Genomic DNA, 27080 nt, shown 5'->3' with positions numbered 1-27080 from the left:
CATAAAGTAATATCTTCCATAAAAAGATTTCACATGAGCTGATACATGCTGACAACATGGATGAACTTCAAAGAATTTAGGCTAAGTAAAACAAACAACAACCAACGTACTACATACGGTATGATGCCAGGTATATAAAATTTCTGAATAAGGCAAATCCATATAGACAGAAACCTGCTTAGCGGTTACCTGGGGCTAGGGAACAAAGTATACATTGATTATAAGTGGGGATGGGGCAACTTTTAGGGATGATGCACAGTTTCTAAATGTGAATTTTGGAGATGCGCACACAACTCTGTCGACTTAGTAAAAAATCATTGACTTGTACACTTAATGTGTCCTTGTTTGGGAAGGGGTAATGAAGAGTTGTTGGTGAAGGGGTAACTCTGTTCAAAGGAAGGAGAAATTCTAGTGTTCAATAGTGAAATAGGGCAAGTAGAGTTAACAATAATTTACCATATTTCAGAAGAGCTAGAATTTTTCAAATGTTCCCAACAGAGAGCGATGATAAAGGTTTCAGGTCAATCATGACCCAATTACCAAGGTCATGACACATAATGCTGTGTCATCTGCCCGTATTAAAATATAACGTGTACTCCTTGAATATGTACAATTACTACGCTTCAACAAAAGTTATTTTAAACCGTCACAAGTTTAGCTACTCACCCCATTCTCTGACGTGGAGGACCACATGGCAGGCTTTCTATCTGGGCAAAACATGACAGGGGAAATAAAGAAAAGAAAAAAAGCGAAGGCAAACTCTTAGAAAATCCTCAACAGTGAAAGTAACAAAGCACTGATATTGCTTTCTTCCTGAGCGGTTCCATTGTCATTATTGAAAAGAGGCATAGCGTTCCCTCGGTATTGGCATTAACACACCAATGAGATTTCCAGTACGTATCACTGTTGCTGGACCCTTCCTTAATACAATCATTTTAATGTCCTCATGTCAAGGTAATATGTCCAGAACACGGTGAAAACACACACGTGCTCCCAGCGCTATTACGCTGTCCCTGTGGCCTTACCAAATAAGCCAGCATCTCAAAGTCTTACTTGTCCTACCAGAGGGCCACTCATCTGGACCTCAGATGTACATCTGCCATGTGTCGTCACCGTCCTCGGACACTTAGGCTCATCATCGATCCAGACAATACCCCTTCCAACAAACAAGTATATTCCACAGCCAGGCTTATTTTGTGCAGGCTAATCTCATGCTTTACCAATGGAGAAAAGTAAATGTACAGTGGATGTTTTGTTTAGTACCTGCTTACTGGAATGCTCACACAAAAAACAAGAAAAAAATGACCTTCGATTGTTCTAATAAAATTAGATAAGAAGTACGAGGGAAATTTCAGTAAACCAGTAAATCCACTAAAACTTTAAGGAATAAGTCAGGTACCGAAGTAACATATGGTATCATTACCGAACAAAGATGAACAAAAACCTCTATCTTGGGAAGGTGCCAGATAAATATTAAAAAATTTAATATTCAGTACACGAGAATTCCATTACAAGATTATTCTCCCTCTTCAGAAAATGGTCAAAAAGAGAAATACGTAAGTCATTCCCCAAAATCTTCTTGGTTACTTCAAAAACATATCGAAAGAAAAGGGAAGAAAAAAATAAAGAAGATTCCTTGGACAGGGAAGACACATCCACGGGCAAATATATGTACTGTAAAAAGAATCTCCTTTAAGCCGCCGAAGGAATGAACACATAGACCTTGAAGTTCTGACTTCACCAGCCCCAGACACACAGAAGAATGGCAAAAGTACCAAAGGGGTTGCTCACCTCTCTTCCCTGAAGTACAACAACTTGTTCTCATTCTTAACCTGCAACAAAGCATCATATGAAAATATAAATCAGGTCAGAAATGCGCCAAATTATTTAGAAACAAAGTGCCACACTAGGTCTTCTTTAATTACTTATCATACAGGCATCCCAGCATCCTAGTCCTTGTGATAAACATCAGAGTGGATCTTTTGTCACCTTTGTCATTTCATTTATTCACTTGCTTCCTCCCTGAATTCTTAACCTGCAGTTTCCTCGATACCAAGCTATCTGAGTTAGTGACACAGCAGTTTTTGCTCGAATGCAAAGTTCTAAAGCTGTATTCAACCAAAAAGATTTTATGAGAATACCCTGTGGTGCGAAAAATGGAAGGTACAGGGTCATGGCAGTGTGAGATCCTTGAGGAGGACATCAATTGGGCCAGTGCAGAAGGGGTCATTTGTCCTGTTCTAGTAGAATAAATGGCCACTCGGCTGCACCTCAACATCCTCAGGTACTTGTGCTTATCCTGGATCCAGACAAGTCCACTTCCAGTAAATAAGGATTCCTCACACCACACTAACGCCCCAGAACCTTTATCCCCTACATTCAGCTCATAGCGGATTACAGCACAGGTGGGCCTTTCAGGTGACTTTAGTGAAGCTTGCCGTAATGGCAACAGCAGAAGTATCTCAGGACCCTTTGGTCTGGAGCAATACTTGAAGAGATGCTGCAGTGGGACAGTTGTCAATGATGATGTAGTACTCAATAGAATAGAATCCTGGAGTTCACTGTGAACTTGGATTGTATCATTTCCAAGACTATTAATATGTGCCAGGACGTATGTGACATAAGTATCCAGTGTGGGAATTTTCCTGTCAGATTGGTTTCTAGTCCCTAACCAAAGCATATACATGTGTTCGTGTTACACGCATAGGACAATTCCCCACGTGACTCTATTTAAGGACTAGGAGTAACATGATTTCAACATAATCCAAATCCAGGCTAGCCAATTCTCCTTCAGGAATCCTTGGCTTCCATAACCAACAAATACAGCAAAATACCTCAGTATTTTCTTATTCGGTCCTCATTACTATTGTGCAAAATACATTTGCTTTCAGAAGCTGTGTAAAATCTCCCGGTCAAAGAAGACTTTACTTATTTTCCTGATTTGGCCCACTTTTCAACATCTTGTCAGTTTCGTTTAATGCTCTATTATTGGCAAGCGCAAGAAATATTAACCGCAAATGACTGAAAATCATAAGTAGATAAGTATAGTATATGCAAGAACAATACACGCAAACTACGAAGCACTACAGCGAACTCACAATCAACAGCTCTCATTGAAGATTCAATCTACATTAATAAAGATCTTATTAATAAATTTTGAATTGAAATCTCTCACCCAGGAAGAGAGGTGAGGAGTCTAGGTTCTATTTCGATATATACAACATACACCCAGCGGAACAGACACTTCAATACGTGTAGATGGCATAATGTTAACTGTATGATTCCATTTCACCACGACTTGACTTATGGGAAAGTTAAAGGATCATTTCTTTCTCACTACCCTCCAAGTTCTGTCTGAAACCAAAAACGAAGCCGAGAGAAAATCAGCCTTCACTCTCATTCCACTCGAAACGTCTGATACACAGAAAAATACAAGTAAGGCAAGATGAAGCAAGAAAATGGAATCCAGAATCCTGATAAACTAACAGGCGGATGACCCATTTTCAGAAAGAGCAGAGAAATAATAAAAACTCTGTCATAAACAATGAAAAGAAGACAATGGCAGGAATGTGTTAATAGATGGTAGATTCATAAGGAAAATGGAAATTATGAAAGGGAACCAAGTGGGAATTCCAGGACATAAAGTAATATCTTCCATAAAAAGATTTCACATGAGCTGATACATGCTGACAACATGGATGAACTTCAAAGAATTTAGGCTAAGTAAAACAAACAACAACCAACGTACTACATACGGTATGATGCCAGGTATATAAAATTTCTGAATAAGGCAAATCCATATAGACAGAAACCTGCTTAGCGGTTACCTGGGGCTAGGGAACAAAGTATACATTGATTATAAGTGGGGATGGGGCAACTTTTAGGGATGATGCACAGTTTCTAAATGTGAATTTTGGAGATGCGCACACAACTCTGTCGACTTAGTAAAAAATCATTGACTTGTACACTTAATGTGTCCTTGTTTGGGAAGGGGTAATGAAGAGTTGTTGGTGAAGGGGTAACTCTGTTCAAAGGAAGGAGAAATTCTAGTGTTCAATAGTGAAATAGGGCAAGTAGAGTTAACAATAATTTACCATATTTCAGAAGAGCTAGAATTTTTCAAATGTTCCCAACAGAGAGCGATGATAAAGGTTTCAGGTCAATCATGACCCAATTACCAAGGTCATGACACATAATGCTGTGTCATCTGCCCGTATTAAAATATAACGTGTACTCCTTGAATATGTACAATTACTACGCTTCAACAAAAGTTATTTTAAACCGTCACAAGTTTAGCTACTCACCCCATTCTCTGACGTGGAGGACCACATGGCAGGCTTTCTATCTGGGCAAAACATGACAGGGGAAATAAAGAAAAGAAAAACAGCGAAGGCAAACTCTTAGAAAATCCTCAACAGTGAAAGTAACAAAGCACTGATATTGCTTTCTTCCTGAGCGGTTCTATTGTCATTATTGAAAACAGGCATAGCGTTCCCTCGGTATTGGCATTAACACACCAATGAGATTTCCAGTACGTATCACTGTTGCTGGACCCTTCCTTAATACAATCATTTTAATGTCCTCATGTCAAGGTAATATGTCCAGAACACGGTGAAAACACACACGTGCTCCCAGCGCTATTACGCTGTCCCTGTGGCCTTACCAAATAAGCCAGCATCTCAAAGTCTTACTTGTCCTACCAGAGGGCCACTCATCTGGACCTCAGATGTACATCTGCCATGTGTCGTCACCGTCCTCGGACACTTAGGCTCATCATCGATCCAGACAATACCCCTTCCAACAAACAAGTATATTCCACAGCCAGGCTTATTTTGTGCAGGCTAATCTCATGCTTTACCAATGGAGAAAAGTAAATGTACAGTGGATGTTTTGTTTAGTACCTGCTTACTGGAATGCTCACACAAAAAACAAGAAAAAAATGACCTTCGATTGTTCTAATAAAATTAGATAAGAAGTACGAGGGAAATTTCAGTAAACCAGTAAATCCACTAAAACTTTAAGGAATAAGTCAGGTACCGAAGTAACATATGGTATCATTACCGAACAAAGATGAACAAAAACCTCTATCTTGGGAAGGTGCCAGATAAATATTAAAAAATTTAATATTCAGTACACGAGAATTCCATTACAAGATTATTCTCCCTCTTCAGAAAATGGTCAAAAAGAGAAATACGTAAGTCATTCCCCAAAATCTTCTTGGTTACTTCAAAAACATATCGAAAGAAAAGGGAAGAAACAAATAAAGAAGATTCCTTGGACAGGGAAGACACATCCACGGGCAAATATATGTACTGTAAAAAGAATCTCCTTTAAGCCGCCGAAGGAATGAACACATAGACCTTGAAGTTCTGACTTCACCAGCCCCAGACACACAGAAGAATGGCAAAAGTACCAAAGGGGTTGCTCACCTCTCTTCCCTGAAGTACAACAACTTGTTCTCATTCTTAACCTGCAACAAAGCATCATATGAAAATATAAATCAGGTCAGAAATGCGCCAAATTATTTAGAAACAAAGTGCCACACTAGGTCTTCTTTAATTACTTATCATACAGGCATCCCAGCATCCTAGTCCTTGTGATAAACATCAGAGTGGATCTTTTGTCACCTTTGTCATTTCATTTATTCACTTGCTTCCTCCCTGAATTCTTAACCTGCAGTTTCCTCGATACCAAGCTATCTGAGTTAGTGACACAGCAGTTTTTGCTCGAATGCAAAGTTCTAAAGCTGTATTCAACCAAAAAGATTTTATGAGAATACCCTGTGGTGCGAAAAATGGAAGGTACAGGGTCATGGCAGTGTGAGATCTTTGAGGAGGACATCAATTGGGCCAGTGCAGAAGGGGTCATTTGTCCTGTTCTAGTAGAATAAATGGCCACTCGGCTGCACCTCAACATCCTCAGGTACTTGTGCTTATCCTGGATCCAGACAAGTCCACTTCCAGTAAATAAGGATTCCTCACACCACACTAACGCCCCAGAACCTTTATCCCCTACATTCAGCTCATAGCGGATTACAGCACAGGTGGGCCTTTCAGGTGACTTTAGTGAAGCTTGCCGTAATGGCAACAGCAGAAGTATCTCAGGACCCTTTGGTCTGGAGCAATACTTGAAGAGATGCTGCAGTGGGACAGTTGTCAATGATGATGTAGTACTCAATAGAATAGAATCCTGGAGTTCACTGGGAACTTGGATTGTATCATTTCCAAGACTATTAATATTTGTCAGGACGTATGTGACATAAGTATCCAGTGTGGGAATTTTCCTGTCAGATTGGTTTCTAGTCCCTAACCAAAGCATATACATGCGTTCGTGTTACACGCATAGGACAATTCCCCACGTGACTCTATTTAAGGACTAGGAGTAACATGATTTCAACATAATCGAAATCCAGGCTAGCCAATTCTCCTTCAGGAATCCCTGCCTTCCATAACCAACAAATACAGCAAAATACCTCAGTATTTTCTTATTCGGTCCTCATTAGTATTGTGCAAAATACATTTGCTTTCAGAAGCTGTGTAAAATCTCCCGGTCAAAGAAGACTTTACTTATTTTCCTGATTTGGCCCACTTTTCAACATCTTGTCAGTTTCGTTTAATGCTCTATTATTGGCAAGCGCAAGAAATATTAATCGCAAATGACTGAAAATCATAAGTAGATAAGTATAGTATATGCAATAACACTACAAGCAAACTACGAAGCACTACAGCGATCTCACAATCAACAGCTCTTATTGAAGATTCAATCTACATTAATAAAGATCTTATTAATAAATTTTGAATTGAAATCTCTCACCCAGGAAGAGAGGTGAGGAGTCTAGGTTCTATTTTGATATATACAACATACACCCAGCGGAACAGACACTTCAATACGTGTAGATGGCATAATGTTAACTGTTTGATTCCATTTCACCACGACTTGACTTATGGGAAAGTTAAAGGATCATTTCTTTCTCACTACCCTCCAAGTTCTGTCTGAAACCAAAAACGAAGCCGAGAGAAAATCAGCCTTCACTCTCATTCCACTCGAAACGTCTGATACACAGAAAAATACAAGTAAGGCAAGATGAAGCAAGAAAATGGAATCCAGAATCCTGATAAACTAACAGGCGGATGACCCATTTTCAGAAAGAGCAGAGAAATAATAAAAACTCTGTCATAAACAATGAAAAGAAGACAATGGCAGGAATGTGTTAATAGATGGTAGATTCATAAGGAAAATGGAAATTATGAAAGGGAACCAAGTGGGAATTCCAGGACATAAAGTAATATCTTCCATAAAAAGATTTCACATGAGCTGATACATGCTGACAACATGGATGAACTTCAAAGAATTTAGGCTAAGTAAAACAAACAACAACCAACGTACTACATACGGTATGATGCCAGGTATATAAAATTTCTGAATAAGGCAAATCCATATAGACAGAAACCTGCTTAGCGGTTACCTGGGGCTAGGGAACAAAGTATACATTGATTATAAGTGGGGATGGGGCAACTTTTAGGGATGATGCACAGTTTCTAAATGTGAATTTTGGAGATGCGCACACAACTCTGTCGACTTAGTAAAAAATCATTGACTTGTACACTTAATGTGTCCTTGTTTGGGAAGGGGTAATGAAGAGTTGTTGGTGAAGGGGTAACTCTGTTCAAAGGAAGGAGAAATTCTAGTGTTCAATAGTGAAATAGGGCAAGTAGAGTTAACAATAATTTACCATATTTCAGAAGAGCTAGAATTTTTCAAATGTTCCCAACAGAGAGCGATGATAAAGGTTTCAGGTCAATCATGACCCAATTACCAAGGTCATGACACATAATGCTGTGTCATCTGCCCGTATTAAAATATAACGTGTACTCCTTGAATATGTACAATTACTACGCTTCAACAAAAGTTATTTTAAACCGTCACAAGTTTAGCTACTCACCCCATTCTCTGACGTGGAGGACCACATGGCAGGCTTTCTATCTGGGCAAAACATGACAGGGGAAATAAAGAAAAGAAAAAAAGCGAAGGCAAACTCTTAGAAAGTCCTCAACAGTGAAAGTAACAAAGCACTGATATTGCTTTCTTCCTGAGCAGTTCCATTGTCATTATTGAAAAGAGGCATAGCGTTCCCTCGGTATTGGCATTAACACACCAATGAGATTTCCAGTACGTATCACTGTTGCTGGACCCTTCCTTAATACAATCATTTTAATGTCCTCATGTCAAGGTAATATGTCCAGAACACGGTGAAAACACACACGTGCTCCCAGCGCTATTACGCTGTCCCTGTGGCCTTACCAAATAAGCCAGCATCTCAAAGTCTTACTTGTCCTACCAGAGGGCCACTCATCTGGACCTCAGATGTACATCTGCCATGTGTCGTCACCGTCCTCGGACACTTAGGCTCATCATCGATCCAGACAATACCCCTTCCAACAAACAAGTATATTCCACAGCCAGGCTTATTTTGTGCAGGCTAATCTCATGCTTTACCAATGGAGAAAAGTAAATGTACAGTGGATGTTTTGTTTAGTACCTGCTTACTGGAATGCTCACACAAAAAACAAGAAAAAAATGACCTTCGATTGTTCTAATAAAATTAGATAAGAAGTACGAGGGAAATTTCAGTAAACCAGTAAATCCACTAAAACTTTAAGGAATAAGTCAGGTACCGAAGTAACATATGGTATCATTACCGAACAAAGATGAACAAAAACCTCTATCTTGGGAAGGTGCCAGATAAATATTAAAAAATTTAATATTCAGTACACGAGAATTCCATTACAAGATTATTCTCCCTCTTCAGAAAATGGTCAAAAAGAGAAATACGTAAGTCATTCCCCAAAATCTTCTTGGTTACTTCAAAAACATATCGAAAGAAAAGGGAAGAAACAAATAAAGAAGATTCCTTGGACAGGGAAGACACATCCACGGGCAAATATATGTACTGTAAAAAGAATCTCCTTTAAGCCGCCGAAGGAATGAACACATAGACCTTGAAGTTCTGACTTCACCAGCCCCAGACACACAGAAGAATGGCAAAAGTACCAAAGGGGTTGCTCACCTCTCTTCCCTGAAGTACAACAACTTGTTCTCATTCTTAACCTGCAACAAAGCATCATATGAAAATATAAATCAGGTCAGAAATGCGCCAAATTATTTAGAAACAAAGTGCCACACTAGGTCTTCTTTAATTACTTATCATACAGGCATCCCAGCATCCTAGTCCTTGTGATAAACATCAGAGTGGATCTTTTGTCACCTTTGTCATTTCATTTATTCACTTGCTTCCTCCCTGAATTCTTAACCTGCAGTTTCCTCGATACCAAGCTATCTGAGTTAGTGACACAGCAGTTTTTGCTCGAATGCAAAGTTCTAAAGCTGTATTCAACCAAAAAGATTTTATGAGAATACCCTGTGGTGCGAAAAATGGAAGGTACAGGGTCATGGCAGTGTGAGATCCTTGAGGAGGACATCAATTGGGCCAGTGCAGAAGGGGTCATTTGTCCTGTTCTAGTAGAATAAATGGCCACTCGGCTGCACCTCAACATCCTCAGGTACTTGTGCTTATCCTGGATCCAGACAAGTCCACTTCCAGTAAATAAGGATTCCTCACACCACACTAACGCCCCAGAACCTTTATCCCCTACATTCAGCTCATAGCGGATTACAGCACAGGTGGGCCTTTCAGGTGACTTTAGTGAAGCTTGCCGTAATGGCAACAGCAGAAGTATCTCAGGACCCTTTGGTCTGGAGCAATACTTGAAGAGATGCTGCAGTGGGACAGTTGTCAATGATGATGTAGTACTCAATAGAATAGAATCCTGGAGTTCACTGTGAACTTGGATTGTATCATTTCCAAGACTATTAATATGTGCCAGGACGTATGTGACATAAGTATCCAGTGTGGGAATTTTCCTGTCAGATTGGTTTCTAGTCCCTAACCAAAGCATATACATGTGTTCGTGTTACACGCATAGGACAATTCCCCACGTGACTCTATTTAAGGACTAGGAGTAACATGATTTCAACATAATCCAAATCCAGGCTAGCCAATTCTCCTTCAGGAATCCTTGGCTTCCATAACCAACAAATACAGCAAAATACCTCAGTATTTTCTTATTCGGTCCTCATTACTATTGTGCAAAATACATTTGCTTTCAGAAGCTGTGTAAAATCTCCCGGTCAAAGAAGACTTTACTTATTTTCCTGATTTGGCCCACTTTTCAACATCTTGTCAGTTTCGTTTAATGCTCTATTATTGGCAAGCGCAAGAAATATTAACCGCAAATGACTGAAAATCATAAGTAGATAAGTATAGTATATGCAAGAACAATACACGCAAACTACGAAGCACTACAGCGAACTCACAATCAACAGCTCTCATTGAAGATTCAATCTACATTAATAAAGATCTTATTAATAAATTTTGAATTGAAATCTCTCACCCAGGAAGAGAGGTGAGGAGTCTAGGTTCTATTTCGATATATACAACATACACCCAGCGGAACAGACACTTCAATACGTGTAGATGGCATAATGTTAACTGTATGATTCCATTTCACCACGACTTGACTTATGGGAAAGTTAAAGGATCATTTCTTTCTCACTACCCTCCAAGTTCTGTCTGAAACCAAAAACGAAGCCGAGAGAAAATCAGCCTTCACTCTCATTCCACTCGAAACGTCTGATACACAGAAAAATACAAGTAAGGCAAGATGAAGCAAGAAAATGGAATCCAGAATCCTGATAAACTAACAGGCGGATGACCCATTTTCAGAAAGAGCAGAGAAATAATAAAAACTCTGTCATAAACAATGAAAAGAAGACAATGGCAGGAATGTGTTAATAGATGGTAGATTCATAAGGAAAATGGAAATTATGAAAGGGAACCAAGTGGGAATTCCAGGACATAAAGTAATATCTTCCATAAAAAGATTTCACATGAGCTGATACATGCTGACAACATGGATGAACTTCAAAGAATTTAGGCTAAGTAAAACAAACAACAACCAACGTACTACATACGGTATGATGCCAGGTATATAAAATTTCTGAATAAGGCAAATCCATATAGACAGAAACCTGCTTAGCGGTTACCTGGGGCTAGGGAACAAAGTATACATTGATTATAAGTGGGGATGGGGCAACTTTTAGGGATGATGCACAGTTTCTAAATGTGAATTTTGGAGATGCGCACACAACTCTGTCGACTTAGTAAAAAATCATTGACTTGTACACTTAATGTGTCCTTGTTTGGGAAGGGGTAATGAAGAGTTGTTGGTGAAGGGGTAACTCTGTTCAAAGGAAGGAGAAATTCTAGTGTTCAATAGTGAAATAGGGCAAGTAGAGTTAACAATAATTTACCATATTTCAGAAGAGCTAGAATTTTTCAAATGTTCCCAACAGAGAGCGATGATAAAGGTTTCAGGTCAATCATGACCCAATTACCAAGGTCATGACACATAATGCTGTGTCATCTGCCCGTATTAAAATATAACGTGTACTCCTTGAATATGTACAATTACTACGCTTCAACAAAAGTTATTTTAAACCGTCACAAGTTTAGCTACTCACCCCATTCTCTGACGTGGAGGACCACATGGCAGGCTTTCTATCTGGGCAAAACATGACAGGGGAAATAAAGAAAAGAAAAAAAGCGAAGGCAAACTCTTAGAAAATCCTCAACAGTGAAAGTAACAAAGCACTGATATTGCTTTCTTCCTGAGCGGTTCCATTGTCATTATTGAAAAGAGGCATAGCGTTCCCTCGGTATTGGCATTAACACACCAATGAGATTTCCAGTACGTATCACTGTTGCTGGACCCTTCCTTAATACAATCATTTTAATGTCCTCATGTCAAGGTAATATGTCCAGAACACGGTGAAAACACACACGTGCTCCCAGCGCTATTACGCTGTCCCTGTGGCCTTACCAAATAAGCCAGCATCTCAAAGTCTTACTTGTCCTACCAGAGGGCCACTCATCTGGACCTCAGATGTACATCTGCCATGTGTCGTCACCGTCCTCGGACACTTAGGCTCATCATCGATCCAGACAATACCCCTTCCAACAAACAAGTATATTCCACAGCCAGGCTTATTTTGTGCAGGCTAATCTCATGCTTTACCAATGGAGAAAAGTAAATGTACAGTGGATGTTTTGTTTAGTACCTGCTTACTGGAATGCTCACACAAAAAACAAGAAAAAAATGACCTTCGATTGTTCTAATAAAATTAGATAAGAAGTACGAGGGAAATTTCAGTAAACCAGTAAATCCACTAAAACTTTAAGGAATAAGTCAGGTACCGAAGTAACATATGGTATCATTACCGAACAAAGATGAACAAAAACCTCTATCTTGGGAAGGTGCCAGATAAATATTAAAAAATTTAATATTCAGTACACGAGAATTCCATTACAAGATTATTCTCCCTCTTCAGAAAATGGTCAAAAAGAGAAATACGTAAGTCATTCCCCAAAATCTTCTTGGTTACTTCAAAAACATATCGAAAGAAAAGGGAAGAAAAAAATAAAGAAGATTCCTTGGACAGGGAAGACACATCCACGGGCAAATATATGTACTGTAAAAAGAATCTCCTTTAAGCCGCCGAAGGAATGAACACATAGACCTTGAAGTTCTGACTTCACCAGCCCCAGACACACAGAAGAATGGCAAAAGTACCAAAGGGGTTGCTCACCTCTCTTCCCTGAAGTACAACAACTTGTTCTCATTCTTAACCTGCAACAAAGCATCATATGAAAATATAAATCAGGTCAGAAATGCGCCAAATTATTTAGAAACAAAGTGCCACACTAGGTCTTCTTTAATTACTTATCATACAGGCATCCCAGCATCCTAGTCCTTGTGATAAACATCAGAGTGGATCTTTTGTCACCTTTGTCATTTCATTTATTCACTTGCTTCCTCCCTGAATTCTTAACCTGCAGTTTCCTCGATACCAAGCTATCTGAGTTAGTGACACAGCAGTTTTTGCTCGAATGCAAAGTTCTAAAGCTGTATTCAACCAAAAAGATTTTATGAGAATACCCTGTCGTGCGAAAAATGGAAGGTACAGGGTCATGGCAGTGTGAGATCCTTGAGGAGGACATCAATTGGGCCAGTGCAGAAGGGGTCATTTGTCCTGTTCTAGTAGAATAAATGGCCACTCGGCTGCACCTCAACATCCTCAGGTACTTGTGCTTATCCTGGATCCAGACAAGTCCACTTCCAGTAAATAAGGATTCCTCACACCACACTAACGCCCCAGAACCTTTATCCCCTACATTCAGCTCATAGCGGATTACAGCACAGGTGGGCCTTTCAGGTGACTTTAGTGAAGCTTGCCGTAATGGCAACAGCAGAAGTATCTCAGGACCCTTTGGTCTGGAGCAATACTTGAAGAGATGCTGCAGTGGGACAGTTGTCAATGATGATGTAGTACTCAATAGAATAGAATCCTGGAGTTCACTGGGAACTTGGATTGTATCATTTCCAAGACTATTAATATGTGCCAGGACGTATGTGACATAAGTATCCAGTGTGGGAATTTTCCTGTCAGATTGGTTTCTAGTCCCTAACCAAAGCATATACATGTGTTCGTGTTACACGCATAGGACAATTCCCCACGTGACTCTATTTAAGGACTAGGAGTAACATGATTTCAACATAATCCAAATCCAGGCTAGCCAATTCTCCTTCAGGAATCCTTGGCTTCCATAACCAACAAATACAGCAAAATACCTCAGTATTTTCTTATTCGGTCCTCATTACTATTGTGCAAAATACATTTGCTTTCAGAAGCTGTGTAAAATCTCCCGGTCAAAGAAGACTTTACTTATTTTCCTGATTTGGCCCACTTTTCAACATCTTGTCAGTTTCGTTTAATGCTCTATTATTGGCAAGCGCAAGAAATATTAACCGCAAATGACTGAAAATCATAAGTAGATAAGTATAGTATATGCAAGAACAATACACGCAAACTACGAAGCACTACAGCGATCTCACAATCAACAGCTCTTATTGAAGATTCAATCTACATTAATAAAGATCTTATTAATAAATTTTGAATTGAAATCTCTCACCCAGGAAGAGAGGTGAGGAGTCTAGGTTCTATTTTGATATATACAACATACACCCAGCGGAACAGACACTTCAATACGTGTAGATGGCATAATGTTAACTGTTTGATTCCATTTCACCACGACTTGACTTATGGGAAAGTTAAAGGATCATTTCTTTCTCACTACCCTCCAAGTTCTGTCTGAAACCAAAAACGAAGCCGAGAGAAAATCAGCCTTCACTCTCATTCCACTCGAAACGTCTGATACACAGAAAAATACAAGTAAGGCAAGATGAAGCAAGAAAATGGAATCCAGAATCCTGATAAACTAACAGGCGGATGACCCATTTTCAGAAAGAGCAGAGAAATAATAAAAACTCTGTCATAAACAATGAAAAGAAGACAATGGCAGGAATGTGTTAATAGATGGTAGATTCATAAGGAAAATGGAAATTATGAAAGGGAACCAAGTGGGAATTCCAGGACATAAAGTAATATCTTCCATAAAAAGATTTCACATGAGCTGATACATGCTGACAACATGGATGAACTTCAAAGAATTTAGGCTAAGTAAAACAAACAACAACCAACGTACTACATACGGTATGATGCCAGGTATATAAAATTTCTGAATAAGGCAAATCCATATAGACAGAAACCTGCTTAGCGGTTACCTGGGGCTAGGGAACAAAGTATACATTGATTATAAGTGGGGATGGGGCAACTTTTAGGGATGATGCACAGTTTCTAAATGTGAATTTTGGAGATGCGCACACAACTCTGTCGACTTAGTAAAAAATCATTGACTTGTACACTTAATGTGTCCTTGTTTGGGAAGGGGTAATGAAGAGTTGTTGGTGAAGGGGTAACTCTGTTCAAAGGAAGGAGAAATTCTAGTGTTCAATAGTGAAATAGGGCAAGTAGAGTTAACAATAATTTACCATATTTCAGAAGAGCTAGAATTTTTCAAATGTTCCCAACAGAGAGCGATGATAAAGGTTTCAGGTCAATCATGACCCAATTACCAAGGTCATGACACATAATGCTGTGTCATCTGCCCGTATTAAAATATAACGTGTACTCCTTGAATATGTACAATTACTACGCTTCAACAAAAGTTATTTTAAACCGTCACAAGTTTAGCTACTCACCCCATTCTCTGACGTGGAGGACCACATGGCAGGCTTTCTATCTGGGCAAAACATGACAGGGGAAATAAAGAAAAGAAAAAAAGCGAAGGCAAACTCTTAGAAAATCCTCAACAGTGAAAGTAACAAAGCACTGATATTGCTTTCTTCCTGAGCGGTTCCATTGTCATTATTGAAAAGAGGCATAGCGTTCCCTCGGTATTGGCATTAACACACCAATGAGATTTCCAGTACGTATCACTGTTGCTGGACCCTTCCTTAATACAATCATTTTAATGTCCTCATGTCAAGGTAATATGTCCAGAACACGGTGAAAACACACACGTGCTCCCAGCGCTATTACGCTGTCCCTGTGGCCTTACCAAATAAGCCAGCATCTCAAAGTCTTACTTGTCCTACCAGAGGGCCACTCATCTGGACCTCAGATGTACATCTGCCATGTGTCGTCACCGTCCTCGGACACTTAGGCTCATCATCGATCCAGACAATACCCCTTCCAACAAACAAGTATATTCCACAGCCAGGCTTATTTTGTGCAGGCTAATCTCATGCTTTACCAATGGAGAAAAGTAAATGTACAGTGGATGTTTTGTTTAGTACCTGCTTACTGGAATGCTCACACAAAAAACAAGAAAAAAATGACCTTCGATTGTTCTAATAAAATTAGATAAGAAGTACGAGGGAAATTTCAGTAAACCAGTAAATCCACTAAAACTTTAAGGAATAAGTCAGGTACCGAAGTAACATATGGTATCATTACCGAACAAAGATGAACAAAAACCTCTATCTTGGGAAGGTGCCAGATAAATATTAAAAAATTTAATATTCAGTATACGAGAATTCCATTACAAGATTATTCTCCCTTTTCAGAAAATGGTCAAAAAGAGAAATACGTAAGTCATTCCCCAAAATCTTCTTGGTTACTTCAAAAACATATCGAAAGAAAAGGGAAGAAACAAATAAAGAAGATTCCTTGGACAGGGAAGACACATCCACGGGCAAATATATGTACTGTAAAAAGAATCTCCTTTAAGCCGCCGAAGGAATGAACACATAGACCTTGAAGTTCTGACTTCACCAGCCCCAGACACACAGAAGAATGGCAAAAGTACCAAAGGGGTTGCTCACCTCTCTTCCCTGAAGTACAACAACTTGTTCTCATTCTTAACCTGCAACAAAGCATCATATGAAAATATAAATCAGGTCAGAAATGCGCCAAATTATTTAGAAACAAAGTGCCACACTAGGTCTTCTTTAATTACTTATCATACAGGCATCCCAGCATCCTAGTCCTTGTGATAAACATCAGAGTGGATCTTTTGTCACCTTTGTCATTTCATTTATTCACTTGCTTCCTCCCTGAATTCTTAACCTGCAGTTTCCTCGATACCAAGCTATCTGAGTTAGTGACACAGCAGTTTTTGCTCGAATGCAAAGTTCTAAAGCTGTATTCAACCAAAAAGATTTTATGAGAATACCCTGTGGTGCGAAAAATGGAAGGTACAGGGTCATGGCAGTGTGAGATCTTTGAGGAGGACATCAATTGGGCCAGTGCAGAAGGGGTCATTTGTCCTGTTCTAGTAGAATAAATGGCCACTCGGCTGCACCTCAACATCCCCAGGTACTTGTGCTTATCCTGGATCCAGACAAGTCCACTTCCAGTAAATAAGGATTCCTCACACCACACTAACGCCCCAGAACCTTTATCCCCTACATTCAGCTCATAGCGGATTACAGCACAGGTGGGCCTTTCAGTTGACTTTAGTGAAGCTTGCCGTAATGGCAACAGCAGAAGTATCTCAGGACCCTTTGGTCTGGAGCAATACTTGAAGAGATGCTGCAGTGGGACAGTTGTCAATGATGATGTAGTACTCAATAGAATAGAATCCTGGAGTTCACTGGGAACTTGGATTGTATCATTTCCAAGACTATTAATATTTGTCAGGACGTATGTGACATAAGTATCCAGTTTGGGAATTTTCCTGTCAGATTGGTTTCTAGTCCCTAACCAAAGCATATACATGCGTTCGTGTTACACGCATAGGACAATTCCCCACGTGACTCTATTTAAGGACTAGGAGTAACATGATTTCAACATAATCCAAATCCAGGCTAGCCAATTCTCCTTCAGGAATCCTTGCCTTCCATAACCAACAAATACAGCAAAATACCTCAGTATTTTCTTATTCGGTCCTCATTAGTATTGTGCAAAATACATTTGCTTTCAGAAGCTGTGTAAAATCTCCCGGTCAAAGAAGACTTTACTTATTTTCCTGATTTGGCCCACTTTTCAACATCTTGTCAGTTTCGTTTAATGCTCTATTATTGGCAAGCGCAAGAAATATTAATCGCAAATGACTGAAAATCATAAGTAGATAAGTATAGTATATGCAATAACACTACAAGCAAACTACGAAGCACTACAGCGATCTCACAATCAACAGCTCTTATTGAAGATTCAATCTACATTAATAAAGATCTTATTAATAAATTTTGAATTGAAATCTCTCACCCAGGAAGAGAGGTGAGGAGTCTAGGTTCTATTTTGATATATACAACATACACCCAGCGGAACAGACACTTCAATACGTGTAGATGGCATAATGTTAACTGTTTGATTCCATTTCACCACGACTTGACTTATGGGAAAGTTAAAGGATCATTTCTTTCTCACTACCCTCCAAGTTCTGTCTGAAACCAAAAACGAAGCCGAGAGAAAATCAGCCTTCACTCTCATTCCACTCGAAACGTCTGATACACAGAAAAATACAAGTAAGGCAAGATGAAGCAAGAAAATGGAATCCAGAATCCTGATAAACTAACAGGCGGATGACCCATTTTCAGAAAGAGCAGAGAAATAATAAAAACTCTGTCATAAACAATGAAAAGAAGACAATGGCAGGAATGTGTTAATAGATGGTAGATTCATAAGGAAAATGGAAATTATGAAAGGGAACCAAGTGGGAATTCCAGGACATAAAGTAATATCTTCCATAAAAAGATTTCACATGAGCTGATACATGCTGACAACATGGATGAACTTCAAAGAATTTAGGCTAAGTAAAACAAACAACAACCAACGTACTACATACGGTATGATGCCAGGTATATAAAATTTCTGAATAAGGCAAATCCATATAGACAGAAACCTGCTTAGCGGTTACCTGGGGCTAGGGAACAAAGTATACATTGATTATAAGTGGGGATGGGGCAACTTTTAGGGATGATGCACAGTTTCTAAATGTGAATTTTGGAGATGCGCACACAACTCTGTCGACTTAGTAAAAAATCATTGACTTGTACACTTAATGTGTCCTTGTTTGGGAAGGGGTAATGAAGAGTTGTTGGTGAAGGGGTAACTCTGTTCAAAGGAAGGAGAAATTCTAGTGTTCAATAGTGAAATAGGGCAAGTAGAGTTAACAATAATTTACCATATTTCAGAAGAGCTAGAATTTTTCAAATGTTCCCAACAGAGAGCGATGATAAAGGTTTCAGGTCAATCATGACCCAATTACCAAGGTCATGACACATAATGCTGTGTCATCTGCCCGTATTAAAATATAACGTGTACTCCTTGAATATGTACAATTACTACGCTTCAACAAAAGTTATTTTAAACCGTCACAAGTTTAGCTACTCACCCCATTCTCTGACGTGGAGGACCACATGGCAGGCTTTCTATCTGGGCAAAACATGACAGGGGAAAAAAAGAAAAGAAAAACAGCGAAGGCAAACTCTTAGAAAATCCTCAACAGTGAAAGTAACAAAGCACTGATATTGCTTTCTTCCTGAGCGGTTCTATTGTCATTATTGAAAAGAGGCATAGCGTTCCCTCGGTATTGGCATTAACACACCAATGAGATTTCCAGTACGTATCACTGTTGCTGGACCCTTCCTTAATACAATCATTTTAATGTCCTCATGTCAAGGTAATATGTCCAGAACACGGTGAAAACACACACGTGCTCCCAGCGCTATTACGCTGTCCCTGTGGCCTTACCAAATAAGCCAGCATCTCAAAGTCTTACTTGTCCTACCAGAGGGCCACTCATCTGGACCTCAGATGTACATCTGCCATGTGTCGTCACCGTCCTCGGACACTTAGGCTCATCATCGATCCAGACAATACCCCTTCCAACAAACAAGTATATTCCACAGCCAGGCTTATTTTGTGCAGGCTAATCTCATGCTTTACCAATGGAGAAAAGTAAATGTACAGTGGATGTTTTGTTTAGTACCTGCTTACTGGAATGCTCACACAAAAAACAAGAAAAAAATGACCTTCGATTGTTCTAATAAAATTAGATAAGAAGTACGAGGGAAATTTCAGTAAACCAGTAAATCCACTAAAACTTTAAGGAATAAGTCAGGTACCGAAGTAACATATGGTATCATTACCGAACAAAGATGAACAAAAACCTCTATCTTGGGAAGGTGCCAGATAAATATTAAAAAATTTAATATTCAGTACACGAGAATTCCATTACAAGATTATTCTCCCTCTTCAGAAAATGGTCAAAAAGAGAAATACGTAAGTCATTCCCCAAAATCTTGTTGGTTACTTCAAAAACATATCGAAAGAAAAGGGAAGAAACAAATAAAGAAGATTCCTTGGACAGGGAAGACACATCCACGGGCAAATATATGTACTGTAAAAAGAATCTCCTTTAAGCCGCCGAAGGAATGAACACATAGACCTTGAAGTTCTGACTTCACCAGCCCCAGACACACAGAAGAATGGCAAAAGTACCAAAGGGGTTGCTCACCTCTCTTCCCTGAAGTACAACAACTTGTTCTCATTCTTAACCTGCAACAAAGCATCATATGAAAATATAAATCAGGTCAGAAATGCGCCAAATTATTTAGAAACAAAGTGCCACACTAGGTCTTCTTTAATTACTTATCATACAGGCATCCCAGCATCCTAGTCCTTGTGATAAACATCAGAGTGGATCTTTTGTCACCTTTGTCATTTCATTTATTCACTTGCTTCCTCCCTGAATTCTTAACCTGCAGTTTCCTCGATACCAAGCTATCTGAGTTAGTGACACAGCAGTTTTTGCTCGAATGCAAAGTTCTAAAGCTGTATTCAACCAAAAAGATTTTATGAGAATACCCTGTGGTGCGAAAAATGGAAGGTACAGGGTCATGGCAGTGTGAGATCTTTGAGGAGGACATCAATTGGGCCAGTGCAGAAGGGGTCATTTGTCCTGTTCTAGTAGAATAAATGGCCACTCGGCTGCACCTCAACATCCTCAGGTACTTGTGCTTATCCTGGATCCAGACAAGTCCACTTCCAGTAAATAAGGATTCCTCACACCACACTAACGCCCCAGAACCTTTATCCCCTACATTCAGCTCATAGCGGATTACAGCACAGGTGGGCCTTTCAGTTGACTTTAGTGAAGCTTGCCGTAATGGCAACAGCAGAAGTATCTCAGGACCCTTTGGTCTGGAGCAATACTTGAAGAGATGCTGCAGTGGGACAGTTGTCAATGATGATGTAGTACTCAATAGAATAGAATCCTGGAGTTCACTGGGAACTTGGATTGTATCATTTCCAAGACTATTAATATTTGCCAGGACGTATGTGACATAAGTATCCAGTGTGGGAATTTTCCTGTCAGATTGGTTTCTAGTCCCTAACCAAAGCATATACATGCGTTCGTGTTACACGCATAGGACAATTCCCCACGTGACTCTATTTAAGGACTAGGAGTAACATGATTTCAACATAATCCAAATCCAGGCTAGCCAATTCTCCTTCAGGAATCCTTGCCTTCCATAACCAACAAATACAGCAAAATACCTCAGTATTTTCTTATTCGGTCCTCATTAGTATTGTGCAAAATACATTTGCTTTCAGAAGCTGTGTAAAATCTCCCGGTCAAAGAAGACTTTTCTTATTTTCCTGATTTGGCCCACTTTTCAACATCTTGTCAGTTTCGTTTAATGCTCTATTATTGGCAAGCGCAAGAAATATTAATCGCAAATGACTGAAAATCATAAGTAGATAAGTATAGTATATGCAATAACACTACAAGCAAACTACGAAGCACTACAGCGATCTCACAATCAACAGCTCTTATTGAAGATTCAATCTACATTAATAAAGATCTTATTAATAAATTTTGAATTGAAATCTCTCACCCAGGAAGAGAGGTGAGGAGTCTAGGTTCTATTTTGATATATACAACATACACCCAGCGGAACAGACACTTCAATACGTGTAGATGGCATAATGTTAACTGTTTGATTCCATTTCACCACGACTTGACTTATGGGAAAGTTAAAGGATCATTTCTTTCTCACTACCCTCCAAGTTCTGTCTGAAACCAAAAACGAAGCCGAGAGAAAATCAGCCTTCACTCTCATTCCACTCGAAACGTCTGATACACAGAAAAATACAAGTAAGGCAAGATGAAGCAAGAAAATGGAATCCAGAATCCTGATAAACTAACAGGCGGATGACCCATTTTCAGAAAGAGCAGAGAAATAATAAAAACTCTGTCATAAACAATGAAAAGAAGACAATGGCAGGAATGTGTTAATAGATGGTAGATTCATAAGGAAAATGGAAATTATGAAAGGGAACCAAGTGGGAATTCCAGGACATAAAGTAATATCTTCCATAAAAAGATTTCACATGAGCTGATACATGCTGACAACATGGATGAACTTCAAAGAATTTAGGCTAAGTAAAACAAACAACAACCAACGTACTACATACGGTATGATGCCAGGTATATAAAATTTCTGAATAAGGCAAATCCATATAGACAGAAACCTGCTTAGCGGTTACCTGGGGCTAGGGAACAAAGTATACATTGATTATAAGTGGGGATGGGGCAACTTTTAGGGATGATGCACAGTTTCTAAATGTGAATTTTGGAGATGCGCACACAACTCTGTCGACTTAGTAAAAAATCATTGACTTGTACACTTAATGTGTCCTTGTTTGGGAAGGGGTAATGAAGAGTTGTTGGTGAAGGGGTAACTCTGTTCAAAGGAAGGAGAAATTCTAGTGTTCAATAGTGAAATAGGGCAAGTAGAGTTAACAATAATTTACCATATTTCAGAAGAGCTAGAATTTTTCAAATGTTCCCAACAGAGAGCGATGATAAAGGTTTCAGGTCAATCATGACCCAATTACCAAGGTCATGACACATAATGCTGTGTCATCTGCCCGTATTAAAATATAACGTGTACTCCTTGAATATGTACAATTACTACGCTTCAACAAAAGTTATTTTAAACCGTCACAAGTTTAGCTACTCACCCCATTCTCTGACGTGGAGGACCACATGGCAGGCTTTCTATCTGGGCAAAACATGACAGGGGAAATAAAGAAAAGAAAAAAAGCGAAGGCAAACTCTTAGAAAATCCTCAACAGTGAAAGTAACAAAGCACTGATATTGCTTTCTTCCTGAGCGGTTCCATTGTCATTATTGAAAAGAGGCATAGCGTTCCCTCGGTATTGGCATTAACACACCAATGAGATTTCCAGTACGTATCACTGTTGCTGGACCCTTCCTTAATACAATCATTTTAATGTCCTCATGTCAAGGTAATATGTCCAGAACACGGTGAAAACACACACGTGCTCCCAGCGCTATTACGCTGTCCCTGTGGCCTTACCAAATAAGCCAGCATCTCAAAGTCTTACTTGTCCTACCAGAGGGCCACTCATCTGGACCTCAGATGTACATCTGCCATGTGTCGTCACCGTCCTCGGACACTTAGGCTCATCATCGATCCAGACAATACCCCTTCCAACAAACAAGTATATTCCACAGCCAGGCTTATTTTGTGCAGGCTAATCTCATGCTTTACCAATGGAGAAAAGTAAATGTACAGTGGATGTTTTGTTTAGTACCTGCTTACTGGAATGCTCACACAAAAAACAAGAAAAAAATGACCTTCGATTGTTCTAATAAAATTAGATAAGAAGTACGAGGGAAATTTCAGTAAACCAGTAAATCCACTAAAACTTTAAGGAATAAGTCAGGTACCGAAGTAACATATGGTATCATTACCGAACAAAGATGAACAAAAACCTCTATCTTGGGAAGGTGCCAGATAAATATTAAAAAATTTAATATTCAGTATACGAGAATTCCATTACAAGATTATTCTCCCTTTTCAGAAAATGGTCAAAAAGAGAAATACGTAAGTCATTCCCCAAAATCTTGTTGGTTACTTCAAAAAGATATCGAAAGAAAAGGGAAGAAACAAATAAAGAAGATTCCTTGGACAGGGAAGACACATCCACGGGCAAATATATGTACTGTAAAAAGAATCTCCTTTAAGCCGCCGAAGGAATGAACACATAGACCTTGAAGTTCTGACTTCACCAGCCCCAGACACACAGAAGAATGGCAAAAGTACCAAAGGGGTTGCTCACCTCTCTTCCCTGAAGTACAACAACTTGTTCTCATTCTTAACCTGCAACAAAGCATCATATGAAAATATAAATCAGGTCAGAAATGCGCCAAATTATTTAGAAACAAAGTGCCACACTAGGTCTTCTTTAATTACTTATCATACAGGCATCCCAGCATCCTAGTCCTTGTGATAAACATCAGAGTGGATCTTTTGTCACCTTTGTCATTTCATTTATTCACTTGCTTCCTCCCTGAATTCTTAACCTGCAGTTTCCTCGATACCAAGCTATCTGAGTTAGTGACACAGCAGTTTTTGCTCGAATGCAAAGTTCTAAAGCTGTATTCAACCAAAAAGATTTTATGAGAATACCCTGTGGTGCGAAAAATGGAAGGTACAGGGTCATGGCAGTGTGAGATCTTTGAGGAGGACATCAATTGGGCCAGTGCAGAAGGGGTCATTTGTCCTGTTCTAGTAGAATAAATGGCCACTCGGCTGCACCTCAACATCCCCAGGTACTTGTGCTTATCCTGGATCCAGACAAGTCCACTTCCAGTAAATAAGGATTCCTCACACCACACTAACGCCCCAGAACCTTTATCCCCTACATTCAGCTCATAGCGGATTACAGCACAGGTGGGCCTTTCAGTTGACTTTAGTGAAGCTTGCCGTAATGGCAACAGCAGAAGTATCTCAGGACCCTTTGGTCTGGAGCAATACTTGAAGAGATGCTGCAGTGGGACAGTTGTCAATGATGATGTAGTACTCAATAGAATAGAATCCTGGAGTTCACTGGGAACTTGGATTGTATCATTTCCAAGACTATTAATATTTGTCAGGACGTATGTGACATAAGTATCCAGTTTGGGAATTTTCCTGTCAGATTGGTTTCTAGTCCCTAACCAAAGCATATACATGCGTTCGTGTTACACGCATAGGACAATTCCCCACGTGACTCTATTTAAGGACTAGGAGTAACATGATTTCAACATAATCCAAATCCAGGCTAGCCAATTCTCCTTCAGGAATCCTTGCCTTCCATAACCAACAAATACAGCAAAATACCTCAGTATTTTCTTATTCGGTCCTCATTAGTATTGTGCAAAATACATTTGCTTTCAGAAGCTGTGTAAAATCTCCCGGTCAAAGAAGACTTTACTTATTTTCCTGATTTGGCCCACTTTTCAACATCTTGTCAGTTTCGTTTAATGCTCTATTATTGGCAAGCGCAAGAAATATTAATCGCAAATGACTGAAAATCATAAGTAGATAAGTATAGTATATGCAATAACACTACAAGCAAACTACGAAGCACTACAGCGATCTCACAATCAACAGCTCTTATTGAAGATTCAATCTACATTAATAAAGATCTTATTAATAAATTTTGAATTGAAATCTCTCACCCAGGAAGAGAGGTGAGGAGTCTAGGTTCTATTTCGATATATACAACATACACCCAGCGGAACAGACACTTCAATACGTGTAGATGGCATAATGTTAACTGTTTGATTCCATTTCACCACGACTTGACTTATGGGAAAGTTAAAGGATCATTTCTTTCTCACTACCCTCCAAGTTCTGTCTGAAACCAAAAACGAAGCCGAGAGAAAATCAGCCTTCACTCTCATTCCACTCGAAACGTCTGATACACAGAAAAATACAAGTAAGGCAAGATGAAGCAAGAAAATGGAATCCAGAATCCTGATAAACTAACAGGCGGATGACCCATTTTCAGAAAGAGCAGAGAAATAATAAAAACTCTGTCATAAACAATGAAAAGAAGACAATGGCAGGAATGTGTTAATAGATGGTAGATTCATAAGGAAAATGGAAATTATGAAAGGGAACCAAGTGGGAATTCCAGGACATAAAGTAATATCTTCCATAAAAAGATTTCACATGAGCTGATACATGCTGACAACATGGATGAACTTCAAAGAATTTAGGCTAAGTAAAACAAACAACAACCAACGTACTACATACGGTATGATGCCAGGTATATAAAATTTCTGAATAAGGCAAATCCATATAGACAGAAACCTGCTTAGCGGTTACCTGGGGCTAGGGAACAAAGTATACATTGATTATAAGTGGGGATGGGGCAACTTTTAGGGATGATGCACAGTTTCTAAATGTGAATTTTGGAGATGCGCACACAACTCTGTCGACTTAGTAAAAAATCATTGACTTGTACACTTAATGTGTCCTTGTTTGGGAAGGGGTAATGAAGAGTCGTTGGTGAAGGGGTAACTCTGTTCAAAGGAAGGAGAAATTCTAGTGTTCAATAGTGAAATAGGGCAAGTAGAGTTAACAATAATTTACCATATTTCAGAAGAGCTAGAATTTTTCAAATGTTCCCAACAGAGAGCGATGATAAAGGTTTCAGGTCAATCATGACCCAATTACCAAGGTCATGACACATAATGCTGTGTCATCTGCCCGTATTAAAATATAACGTGTACTCCTTGAATATGTACAATTACTACGCTTCAACAAAAGTTATTTTAAACCGTCACAAGTTTAGCTACTCACCCCATTCTCTGACGTGGAGGACCACATGGCAGGCTTTCTATCTGGGCAAAACATGACAGGGGAAAAAAAGAAAAGAAAAACAGCGAAGGCAAACTCTTAGAAAATCCTCAACAGTGAAAGTAACAAAGCACTGATATTGCTTTCTTCCTGAGCGGTTCCATTGTCATTATTGAAAAGAGGCATAGCGTTCCCTCGGTATTGGCATTAACACACCAATGAGATTTCCAGTACGTATCACTGTTGCTGGACCCTTCCTTAATACAATCATTTTAATGTCCTCATGTCAAGGTAATATGTCCAGAACACGGTGAAAACACACACGTGCTCCCAGCGCTATTACGCTGTCCCTGTGGCCTTACCAAATAAGCCAGCATCTCAAAGTCTTACTTGTCCTACCAGAGGGCCACTCATCTGGACCTCAGATGTACATCTGCCATGTGTCGTCACCGTCCTCGGACACTTAGGCTCATCATCGATCCAGACAATACCCCTTCCAACAAACAAGTATATTCCACAGCCAGGCTTATTTTGTGCAGGCTAATCTCATGCTTTACCAATGGAGAAAAGTAAATGTACAGTGGATGTTTTGTTTAGTACCTGCTTACTGGAATGCTCACACAAAAAACAAGAAAAAAATGACCTTCGATTGTTCTAATAAAATTAGATAAGAAGTACGAGGGAAATTTCAGTAAACCAGTAAATCCACTAAAACTTTAAGGAATAAGTCAGGTACCGAAGTAACATATGGTATCATTACCGAACAAAGATGAACAAAAACCTCTATCTTGGGAAGGTGCCAGATAAATATTAAAAAATTTAATATTCAGTACACGAGAATTCCATTACAAGATTATTCTCCCTCTTCAGAAAATGGTCAAAAAGAGAAATACGTAAGTCATTCCCCAAAATCTTCTTGGTTACTTCAAAAACATATCGAAAGAAAAGGGA

At 39.2% G+C, this 27080-nt stretch overlaps 8 non-coding genes across 8 annotated transcripts; all 8 read right to left on the bottom strand.

The window, feature by feature from the left end:
- Window positions 1-1079: 1079 nt before the first annotated feature.
- Window positions 1080-1145, bottom strand: LOC123645548. Its single transcript, XR_006737660.1, has one exon. It is a non-coding gene; the product is annotated as a small nucleolar RNA SNORD109A (small nucleolar RNA).
- A 3572-nt stretch (window positions 1146-4717) lies between these two features.
- On the bottom strand, window positions 4718-4783 carry LOC123645547. The gene has a single exon (XR_006737659.1). It is a non-coding gene; the product is annotated as a small nucleolar RNA SNORD109A (small nucleolar RNA).
- Window positions 4784-8355: 3572 nt separating this feature from the next.
- On the bottom strand, window positions 8356-8421 carry LOC123645546. The gene has a single exon (XR_006737658.1). It is a non-coding gene; the product is annotated as a small nucleolar RNA SNORD109A (small nucleolar RNA).
- A 3572-nt stretch (window positions 8422-11993) lies between these two features.
- On the bottom strand, window positions 11994-12059 carry LOC123645545. The gene has a single exon (XR_006737657.1). It is a non-coding gene; the product is annotated as a small nucleolar RNA SNORD109A (small nucleolar RNA).
- A 3572-nt stretch (window positions 12060-15631) lies between these two features.
- LOC123645544 lies at window positions 15632-15697 on the bottom strand. The gene has a single exon (XR_006737656.1). It is a non-coding gene; the product is annotated as a small nucleolar RNA SNORD109A (small nucleolar RNA).
- Window positions 15698-19269: 3572 nt separating this feature from the next.
- On the bottom strand, window positions 19270-19335 carry LOC123645543. The gene has a single exon (XR_006737654.1). It is a non-coding gene; the product is annotated as a small nucleolar RNA SNORD109A (small nucleolar RNA).
- A 3572-nt stretch (window positions 19336-22907) lies between these two features.
- Window positions 22908-22973, bottom strand: LOC123645542. The gene has a single exon (XR_006737653.1). It is a non-coding gene; the product is annotated as a small nucleolar RNA SNORD109A (small nucleolar RNA).
- A 3572-nt stretch (window positions 22974-26545) lies between these two features.
- On the bottom strand, window positions 26546-26611 carry LOC123645541. Its single transcript, XR_006737652.1, has one exon. It is a non-coding gene; the product is annotated as a small nucleolar RNA SNORD109A (small nucleolar RNA).
- Between the last annotated feature and the right edge of the window lie 469 nt (window positions 26612-27080).

Source organism: Lemur catta, chromosome 9 (assembly GCF_020740605.2).
Source record: "Lemur catta isolate mLemCat1 chromosome 9, mLemCat1.pri, whole genome shotgun sequence".
Lineage (NCBI taxonomy): Eukaryota > Metazoa > Chordata > Mammalia > Primates > Lemuridae > Lemur > Lemur catta.
Note: the sequence above shows the minus strand (reverse complement) of the source record. Positions and strands in the feature narration are given on the sequence as shown.